Raw genomic sequence first — 11,560 nt, forward strand, 5'->3', positions numbered from 1 at the left:
ATCGATACCTAAAACGCGAATTGTACTACTTCTTACTGGCTATTACATCAACTTAGAAGCTTCATCTGTGTTCTGCTATGGTGCTTTTAGAGTCTCCACATACCGCAGCACTGCGACATAGCTTTGCAGACGATAAGTACAACCGTTTCAGAGAGAAGAGCGGCGAATGTGACGATCTGGCTTTAAGTCGATTCGATAACAAATGAAGAAAACGGACGGATTTCTCAGGTTTTTACTACATATGAACACTTTTCACATTCTTCCGTGCAACTCGGCTGCTAGTCCTCCTTTCATGCAGATTCTTAAGGTCCTAGCTCATGTCCAAGGCACCAAAGCCAGCTTAAAAGTCAATAATCGATACCTAAAATTTGAATTGTACTACTTCTTACTGGCTATTACATCAACTTAGGAGCTTCATCTGTGTTCCACTGTGCTGATTTTAGTGTCTCCGCATAACGCAGCACGCGACATAGTTTTGCAGACGATAAGTACAACCGTTTCAGAGAGAAGAGCGGCCAATGTGACGATCTGGCTTTTAGTCGATTCGATAATAAATTGACGAAAACGGACGAATTTCTAAGGTTTTTCCTACATATGAACACTTTTCACATTCTCCCGTGCAACTCGGCTGCTAGTCCTCCTTTCATGCAGAATCTTAAGGTTCTAGCTCACGTCCAAGGCATCAAAGCCAGCAAAAAGGCAATAATTGATACCTAAAACTTGAATTGTACTACTTCTTACTGGCTATTACATCAACTTAGAAGCTTCATCTGTGTTATACTATGGTGATTTTAGTGACTCCGCATAACGCAACACGCGACATAGCTTTGCAGACGATAAGTACAACCGTTTCAGACAGAAGAGCGGCAATGTGACGATCTGGCTTGAAGTCGATTACATAACAAATGACGAAAACGGACGGATTTCTCAGGTTTTTACTACATATGAACACTTTTCACATTCTCCCGTGCAACTCGGCTGCTAATCCTCCTTCCGTGCGGAATCATAAGGTCCTAGCTCATGTCCAAGGCACAAAAGCCAGCTAAAAGGTCAATAATCGATACCTAAAACTTGAATTGTACTACTTCTTACTGGCTATTACATCATCTTAGAAGCTTCATCTGTGTTCTACTATGGTGCTTTTAGTGTCTCCGCATACCGCAGCACGCGACATAGCTTTGCAGACGATAAGTACAACCGTTTCAGAGAGAAGAGCGGCCAATGTGACGATCTGGCTTTAAGTCGATTCGATAACAAATGACGAAAACGGACGGATTTCTCAGGTTTTTACTACATATGAACACTTTTCACATTCTCCCGTGCAACTCGGCTGCTAGTCCTCCTTTCATGCAGAATCTTAAGGTTCTAGCTCACGTCCAAGGCACCAAAGCCAGCTAAAAAGTCAATAATCGATACCTAAAACTTGAATTGTACAACTTCTTACTGGCTATTATACAACTTAGAAGCTTCATCTGTGTTCCACTATGGTGACTTTAGTGTCTCCGCATAACGCAGCACGCGGCATAGCTTTGCAGACGATAAGTACAACCGTTTCAGAGAGAAGAGCGGCCAATGTGACGATCTGGCTTTAAGTCGATTCGATAACAAATGACGAAAACGGACGGGTTTCTCAGGTTTTTACTACATATGAACACTTTTCACATTCTCCCGTGCAACTCGGCTGCTAGTCCCCCTTTCATGCAGAATCTTAAGGTCCTAGCTCACATCCAAGGCATCAAAGCCAGCTAAAAAGTCAATAATCGATACCTAAAACTTGAAATGTACTACTTCTTACTGGCTATTACATCAATTTAGAAGCTTCATCTGTGTTCCACTATGGTGCTTTTTGTGCCTCCGCATACCGCAGCACGCGACATAGTTTTGCAGACGATAAGTACAACCGTTTCAGAGAGAAGAGCGGCCAATGTGACGATCTGGCTTTAAGTCGATTCGATAACAAATGACGAAAACGGACGGATTTCTCAGGTTTTTACTACATATGAACACTTTTCACATTCTTCAATGCAACTCGGCTGCTAGTCCTCCTTTCATGCAGATTCTTAAGGTCCTAGCTCATGTCCAAGGCATCAAAGCCAGCTAAAAAGTCAATAATCGATACCTAAAACTTGAATTGTACTATTTCTTACTGGCTATTACATCAAATTAGAAGCTTCATCTGTGTTCTACTGTGGTGGTTTCGGTGTCTCCGCCTACCGCAGCATACGACATAGCTTTGCACACGATAAGTACAACCGTTTCAGAGAGAAGAGCGGCCAATGTGACGTTCTGGCTTTAAGTCGATTCGATAACAAATGACGAAAACGGACGGATTTCTCAGGTTTTTACTACATATGAACACTTTTCACATTCTCACGTGCAACTCGGCTGCTAGTCCTCCTTTCATGCAGAATCTTAAGGTCCTAGCTCATGTCCAAGGCACCAAAGCCAGCTAAAAAGTCAATAATCGATACCTAAAACTTAAATTGTACTACTTCTTACTGGCTATTACATCAACTTAGAAGCTTAATCTGTGTTCTACTATGGTGCTTTTAGTGTCTCCGCATACCGCATCACGCGACATAGCTTTGCAGGCGATAAGTACAACCGTTTCAGAGAGAAGAGCGGCCAATGTGACGATCTGGCTTTAAGTCGATTCGATAACAAATGACGAAAACGGACGGATTTCTCAGGTTTTTACTACATATGAACACTTTTCACATTCTCCCATCCAACGCGGCTGCTAGTTCTCCTTTCATGCAGAATCTTAAGGTCCTAGCTCATGTCCAAAGCACCAAAGCCAGCTAAAAAGTCAATAATCGATACCTAAAACTTTAATTGTACTACTACTTACTGGCTATTACATCATCATAGAAGCTTCATCTGTGTTCTACTATGGTGCTTTTAGTGTCTCCGCATACCGCAGCACGAGACATAGCTTTGCAGACGATAAGTACAACCGTTTCAGAGAGAAGAGCGGCCAATGTGACGATCTGGCTTTAAGTCGATTCGATAACAAATGACGAAAACGGACGGATTTCAAAGGTTTTTACTACATATGAACACTTTTCACATTCTCCCGTGCAACTAGGCTGCTATTCCTCCATTCATGCAGAATCTTAAGGTCCTAGCTCATGTCCAAGGCACCAAAGCCAGCTAAAAAGTCAATAATCAGTACCTAAAACTTGAATTGTACTACTTCTTACTGGCTATTACATCAACTTAGAAGCTTAATCTGTGTTCTACTATGGTGCTTTTAGTGGCTCCGCATACCGCAGCACGCGACATAGCTTTGCAGACGATAAGTACAGCCGTTTCAGTGAGAAGAGCGGCCAAGTGACGATCTGGCTTTAAGGCGATTCGATAACAAATGACGAAAACGGACGGATTTCTCAGGTTTTTACTACATATCAACACTCTTCATATTGTCCCGTGCAACTCGGCTGCTAGTCCTCCTTTCATGCAGAATCTTAAGGTCCTAGCTCATGTCCAAGGCACCAAAGCCAGCTAAAAAGTCAATAATCGATACCTAAAACGCGAATTGTACTACTTCTTACTGGCTATTACATCAACTTAGAAGCTTCATCTGTGTTCTGCTATGGTGCTTTTAGAGTCTCCACATACCGCAGCACTGCGACATAGCTTTGCAGACGATAAGTACAACCGTTTCAGAGAGAAGAGCGGCGAATGTGACGATCTGGCTTTAAGTCGATTCGATAACAAATGAAGAAAACGGACGGATTTCTCAGGTTTTTACTACATATGAACACTTTTCACATTCTTCCGTGCAACTCGGCTGCTAGTCCTCCTTTCATGCAGATTCTTAAGGTCCTAGCTCATGTCCAAGGCACCAAAGCCAGCTTAAAAGTCAATAATCGATACCTAAAATTTGAATTGTACTACTTCTTACTGGCTATTACATCAACTTAGGAGCTTCATCTGTGTTCCACTGTGCTGATTTTAGTGTCTCCGCATAACGCAGCACGCGACATAGTTTTGCAGACGATAAGTACAACCGTTTCAGAGAGAAGAGCGGCCAATGTGACGATCTGGCTTTTAGTCGATTCGATAATAAATTGACGAAAACGGACGAATTTCTAAGGTTTTTCCTACATATGAACACTTTTCACATTCTCCCGTGCAACTCGGCTGCTAGTCCTCCTTTCATGCAGAATCTTAAGGTTCTAGCTCACGTCCAAGGCATCAAAGCCAGCAAAAAGGCAATAATTGATACCTAAAACTTGAATTGTACTACTTCTTACTGGCTATTACATCAACTTAGAAGCTTCATCTGTGTTATACTATGGTGATTTTAGTGACTCCGCATAACGCAACACGCGACATAGCTTTGCAGACGATAAGTACAACCGTTTCAGACAGAAGAGCGGCAATGTGACGATCTGGCTTGAAGTCGATTACATAACAAATGACGAAAACGGACGGATTTCTCAGGTTTTTACTACATATGAACACTTTTCACATTCTCCCGTGCAACTCGGCTGCTAATCCTCCTTCCGTGCGGAATCATAAGGTCCTAGCTCATGTCCAAGGCACAAAAGCCAGCTAAAAGGTCAATAATCGATACCTAAAACTTGAATTGTACTACTTCTTACTGGCTATTACATCATCTTAGAAGCTTCATCTGTGTTCTACTATGGTGCTTTTAGTGTCTCCGCATACCGCAGCACGCGACATAGCTTTGCAGACGATAAGTACAACCGTTTCAGAGAGAAGAGCGGCCAATGTGACGATCTGGCTTTAAGTCGATTCGATAACAAATGACGAAAACGGACGGATTTCTCAGGTTTTTACTACATATGAACACTTTTCACATTCTCCCGTGCAACTCGGCTGCTAGTCCTCCTTTCATGCAGAATCTTAAGGTTCTAGCTCACGTCCAAGGCACCAAAGCCAGCTAAAAAGTCAATAATCGATACCTAAAACTTGAATTGTACAACTTCTTACTGGCTATTATACAACTTAGAAGCTTCATCTGTGTTCCACTATGGTGACTTTAGTGTCTCCGCATAACGCAGCACGCGGCATAGCTTTGCAGACGATAAGTACAACCGTTTCAGAGAGAAGAGCGGCCAATGTGACGATCTGGCTTTAAGTCGATTCGATAACAAATGACGAAAACGGACGTATTTCTCAGATTTTTACTACATATGAACACCTTTCACATTCTTTCGTGCAACTCGGCTGCTAGTCATCCTTTCATGCAGAATCTTAAGGTCCTAGCTCATGTCCAAGGCACCAAAGCCAGCTAAAAAGTCAATAATCGATACCTAAAACTTGAATTGTACTACTTCTTACTGGCTATTATACAACTTAGAAGCTTCATCTGTGTTCCACTATGGTGACTTTAGTGTCTCCGCATAACGCAGCACGCGGCATAGCTTTGCAGACGATAAGTACAACCGTTTCAGAGAGAAGAGCGGCCAATGTGACGATCTGGCTTTAAGTCGATTCGATAACAAATGACGAAAACGGACGTATTTCTCAGATTTTTACTACATATGAACACCTTTCACATTCTTTCGTGCAACTCGGCTGCTAGTCATCCTTTCATGCAGAATCTTAAGGTCCTAGCTCATGTCCAAGGCACCAAAGCCAGCTAAAATGTCAATAATCGATACCTAAAACTTGAATTGTACAACTTCTTACTGGCTATTACATCATCTTAGAAGCTTCATCTGTGTTCGACTATGGTGCTTTTAGTGTCTCCGCATACCGCAGCACGCGACATAGCTTTGCAGACGATAAGTACAACCGTTTCAGAGAGAAGAGCGGCCAATGTGACGATCTGGCTTTAAGTCGATTCGATAACAAATGACGAAAACGGACGGATTTCTCAGGTTTTTACTACATATGAACACCTTTCACATTCTCCCGTGCAACTCGGCTGCTAGTCCTCCTTTCATGCAGAATCTTAAGGTCGTAGCTCATGTCCAAGGCACCACAGCCAGCTAAAAAGTCAATAATCGATACCTAAAACTTGAATTGTACAACTTCTTACTGGCTATTATACAACTTAGAAGCTTCATCTGTGTTCCACTATGGTGACTTTAGTGTCTCCGCATAACGCAGCACGCGGCATAGCTTTGCAGACGATAAGTACAACCGTTTCAGAGAGAAGAGCGGCCAATGTGACGATCTGGCTTTAAGTCGATTCGATAACAAATGACGAAAACGGACGTATTTCTCAGATTTTTACTACATATGAACACCTTTCACATTCTTTCGTGCAACTCGGCTGCTAGTCATCCTTTCATGCAGAATCTTAATGTCCTAGCTCATGTCCAAGGCACCAAAGCCAGCTAAAAAGTTAATAATCGATACCTAAAACGTAAATTGTACAACTTCTTACTGGCTATTACACAACTTAGAAGCTTCATCTGTGTTCCACTATGGTGACTTTAGTGTCTCCGCATAACGCAGCACGCGGCATAGCTTTGCAGACGATAAGTACAACCGTTTCAGAGAGAAGAGCGGCCAATGTGACGATCTGGCTTTAAGTCGATTCGATAACAAATGACGAAAACGGACGTATTTCTCAGATTTTTGCTACATATGAACACCTTTCACATTCTTTCGTGCAACTCGGCTGCTAGTCATCCTTTCATGCAGAATCTTAAGGTCCTAGCTCATGTCCAAGGCACCAAAGCCAGCTAAAATGTCAATAATCGATACCTAAAACTTGAATTGTACTACTTCTTACTGGCTATTACATCAACTTAGAAGCTTCATCTATGTTCTACTATGGTGCTTTTAGTGTCTCCGCATAACGCAGCACGCGACATAGCTTTGCAGACGATAAGTACAACCGTTTCAGAGAGAAGAGTGGCAATGTGACGATCTGGCTTTAAGTCGATTCCTTAACAAATGACGAAAACGGACGGATTTCTCAGGTTTTTACTACATATGAAGACTTTTCACATTCTCCCGTACAACTCGGCTGCTAATCCTCCTTTCATGCAGAATCTTAAGGTCCTAGCTTATGTCCAAGGCACCAAAGCCAGCTAAAATGTCAATAATCGATACCTAAAACTTGAATTGTACTACTTCTTACTGGCTATTACATCAACTTAGAAGCTTCATCTGTGTTCTACTATGGTGCTTTTAGTGTCTCCGCATACCGCAGCACGCGAGATAGCTTTGCAGACGATAAGTACAACCGTTTCAGAGAGAAGAGCGGCCAATGTGACGATCTGGCTTTAAGTCGATTCGATAACAAATGACGAAAACGAACGGATTTCTCAGGTTTTTACTACATATGATCACTTTTCACATTCTCCCGTGGAACTCCGCTGCTGGTCCTCCTTTCATGCAGAATCTTATGGTCCTAGCTCATGTCCAAGGCACCAAAGCCAGCTAAAACGTCAATAATCGATACCTAAAACTTGAATCGTACTAATTCTTACTGGCTATTACATCAACTTAGAAGCTTCATCTGTGTTCTACTATGGTGCTTTTAGTGTCTCCGCATACCGCAGCACGCGAGATAGCTTTGCAGACGATAAGTACAACCGTTTCAGAGAGAAGGGCGGCCAATATGACGATCTGGCTTTAAGTTGATTCCATACCAAATGACGAAAACGGACGGCTTTCTCAGGTTTTTACTACATATGAACACTTTTCACATTCTCCCGTGCAACTCGGCTGCTAGTCCTCATTTCATGCAGAATCTTAAGGTTCTAGCTCACGTCCAAGGCACCAAAGCCAGCTAAAAAGTCAATAATCGATACCTAAAACTTGAATTGTACAACTTCTTACTGGCTATTACACAACTTAGAAGCTTCATCTGTGTTCCACTATGGTGACTTTAGTGTCTCCGCATAACGCAGCACGCTGCATAGCTTTGCAGACGATAAGTACAACCGTTTCAGAGAGAAGAGTGGCCAATGTGACGATCTGGCCTTAAGTCGATTCGATAACAAATGACGAAAACGGACGGGTTTCTCAGGTTTTTACTACATATGAACACTTCTCACTTTCTCCCGTACAACTCGCCTGCTAGTCATCCTTTCATGCTGAATCTTAAGGTCCCAGCTCATGTCCAAGGCACCAAAGCCACCTAAAAAGTCAATAATCGATACCTAAAACTTGAATTGTACTACTTCTTACTGGCTATTACACAACTTAGAAGCTTCATCTGTGTTCCACTATGGTGACTTTAGTGTCTCCGCATAACGCAGCACGCGGCATAGCTTTGCAGACGATAAGTACAACCGTTTCAGAGAGAAGAGCGGCCAATGTGACGGTCTGGGTTTAAGTCGATTCGATAACAAATGAAGAAAACGGACGTATTTCTCAGATTTTTACTACATATGAACACCTTTCACATTCTTTCGTGCAACTCGGCTGCTAGTCTTCCTTTCATGCAGAATCTTAAGGTCCTAGCTCATGTCCAAGGCACCAAAGCCAGCTAAAATGTCAATAATCGATACCTAAAACTTGAATTGTACTACTTCTTACTGGCTATTACATCAACTTAGAAGCTTCATCTGTGTTCTACTATGGTGCTTTTAGTGTCTCCGCATAACGCAGCACGCGACATAGCTTTGCAGACGATAAGTACAACCGTTTCAGAGAGAAGAGTGGCCAATGTGACGATCTGGCCTTAATTCGGTTCGATAACAAATGACGAAAACGGACGGATTTCTCTGGTTTTTACTACATATGAACACTTCTCATTTTCTCCCGTACAACTCGCCTGCTAGTCGTCCTTTCATGCAGAATCTTAAGGTCCCAGCTCATGTCCAAGGCATCAAAGCCAGCTAAAAAGTAAATAATCAGAACCTAAAACTTGAATTGTACTACTTCTTACTGGCTATTACATCAACTTAGAAGATCCATCTGTGTTCTACTATGGTGCTTTTAGTGTCTCCGCATACCGCAGCACGCGACATAGCTTTGCAGACGATAAGTACAACCGTTTCAGAGAGAAGAGCGGCCAATGTGACGATCTGGCTTTAAGTTGATTCGATAACAAATGTCGAAAACGAACGGATTTCTCAGGTTTTTCCTACATATGAACACTTTTCACATTCTACCGTGGAACTCCGCTGCTGGTCCTCGTTTCATGCAGAATCTTAAGGTCCTAGCTTATGCCCAAGGCACCAAAGCCAGCTAAAATGTCAATAATCGATACCTAAAACTTGAATTGTACAACTTCTTACTGGCTATTATACAACTTAGAAGCTTCATCTGTGTTCCACTATGGTGACGTTAGTGTCTCCGCATAACGCAGCACGCGGCATAGCTTTGCAGACGATAAGTACAACCGTTTCAGAGAGAAGAGCGGCCAATGTGACGATCTGGCTTTAAGTCGATTCGATAACAAATGACGAAAACGGAAGTATTTCTCAGATTTTTACTACATATGAACACCTTTCACATTCTTTCGTGCAACTCGGCTGCTAGTCATCCTTTCATGCAGAATCTTAAGGTCCTAGCTCATGTCCAAGGCACCAAAGCCAGCTAAAATGTCAATAATCGATACCTAAAACTTGAATTGTACTACTTCTTACTGGCTATTACATCAACTTCGAAGCTTCATCTATGTTCTACTATGGTGCTTTTAGTGTCTCCGCATAACGCAGCACGCGACATAGCTTTGCAGACGATAAGTACAACCGTTTCAGAGAGAAGAGTGGCAATGTGACGATCTGGCTTTAAGTCGATTCCTTAACAAATGACGAAAACGGACGCATTTCTCAGGTTTTTACTACATATGAAGACTTTTCACATTCTCCCGTACAACTCGGCTGCTAATCCTCCTTTCATGCAGAATCTTAAGGTCCTAGCTTATGTCCAAGGCACCAAAGCCAGCTAAAATGTCAATAATCGATACCTAAAACTTGAATTGTACTACTTCTTACCTGCTATTACATCAACTTAGAAGCTTCATCTGTGTTCTACTATGGTGCTTTTAGTGTCTCCGCATACCGCAGCACGCGAGATAGCTTTGCAGACGATAAGTACAACCGTTTCAGAGAGAAGAGCGGCCAATGTGACGATCTGGCTTTAAGTCGATTCGATAACAAATGACGAAAACGAACGGATTTCTCAGGTTTTTACTACATATGATCACTTTTCACATTCTCCCGTGGAACTCCGCTGCTGGTCCTCCTTTCATGCAGAATCTTATGGTCCTAGCTCATGTCCAAGGCACCAAAGCCAGCTAAAACGTCAATAATCGATACCTAAAACTTGAATCGTACTAATTCTTACTGGCTATTACATCAACTTAGAAGCTTGATCTGTGATCTACTATGGTGCTTTTAGTGTCTCCACATACCGCAGCACGCGACATAGGTTTGCAGACGATAAGTACAACCGTTTCAGAGAGAAGGGCGGCCAATATGACGATCTGGCTTTAAGTTGATTCCATACCAAATGACGAAAACGGACGGCTTTCTCAGGTTTTTACTACGTATGAACACTTCTCACTTTCTCCCGTACAACTCGCCTGCTAGTCCTCCTTTCATGCAGAATCTTAAGGTCCTAGCTCATGTCCAAGGCACCAAAGCCAGCTAAAAAGTCAATAATCGATACCTATAACTTGAATTGTACTACTTCTTACTGGTTATTACATCAACTTAGAAGCTTCATCTGTGTTCTACTATGGTGGTTTTTGTGTCTCCGCATACCGCAGCACGCGACATAGTTTTGCAGACGATAAGTACAACCGTTTCAGAGAGAAGAGCGGCCAATGTGACGATCTGGCTTTAGGTCGATTCGATAACAAATTGACGAAAACAGACGAATTTCTAAGGTTTTTACTACATATGAACACTTTTCACATTCTCCCGTGCAACTCGGCTGCTAGTCCTCCTTTCATGCAGAATCTTAAGGTTCTAGCTCACGTCCAAGGGACCAAAGCCAGCTAAAAAGTCAATAATCGATACCTAAAACTTGAATTGTACAACTTCTTACTGGCTATTACACAACTTAGAAGCTTCATCTGTGTTCCACTATGGTGACTTTAGTGTCTCCGCATAACGCAGCACGCTGCATAGCTTTGCAGACGATAAGTACAACCGTTTCAGAGAGAAGAGTGGCCAATGTGACGATCTGGCCTTAAGTCGATTCGATAACAAATGACGAAAACGGACGGGTTTCTCAGGTTTTTACTACATATGAACACTTCTCACTTTCTCCCGTACAACTCGCCTGCTAGTCATCCTTTCATGCTGAATCTTAAGGTCCCAGCTCATGTCCAAGGCACCAAAGCCAGCTAAAAAGTCAATAATCGATACCTAAAACTTGAATTGTACTACTTCTTACTGGCTATTACACAACTTAGAAGCTTCATCTGTGTTCCACTATGGTGACTTTAGTGTCTCCGCATAACGCAGCACGCGGCATAGCTTTGCAGACGATAAGTACAACCGTTTCAGAGAGAAGAGCGGCCAATGTGACGATCTGGCTTTAAGTCGATTCGATAACAAATGACGAAAACGGACGGATTTCTCAGATTTTTACTACATATGAACACCTTTCACATTCTTTCGTGCAACTCGGCTGCTAGTCTTCCTTTCATGCAGAATCTTAAGAT

Source organism: Schistocerca gregaria, unplaced genomic scaffold, assembly GCF_023897955.1.
Source record: "Schistocerca gregaria isolate iqSchGreg1 unplaced genomic scaffold, iqSchGreg1.2 ptg000043l, whole genome shotgun sequence".
In the NCBI taxonomy this organism is placed as follows: Eukaryota; Metazoa; Arthropoda; class Insecta; order Orthoptera; family Acrididae; genus Schistocerca; species Schistocerca gregaria.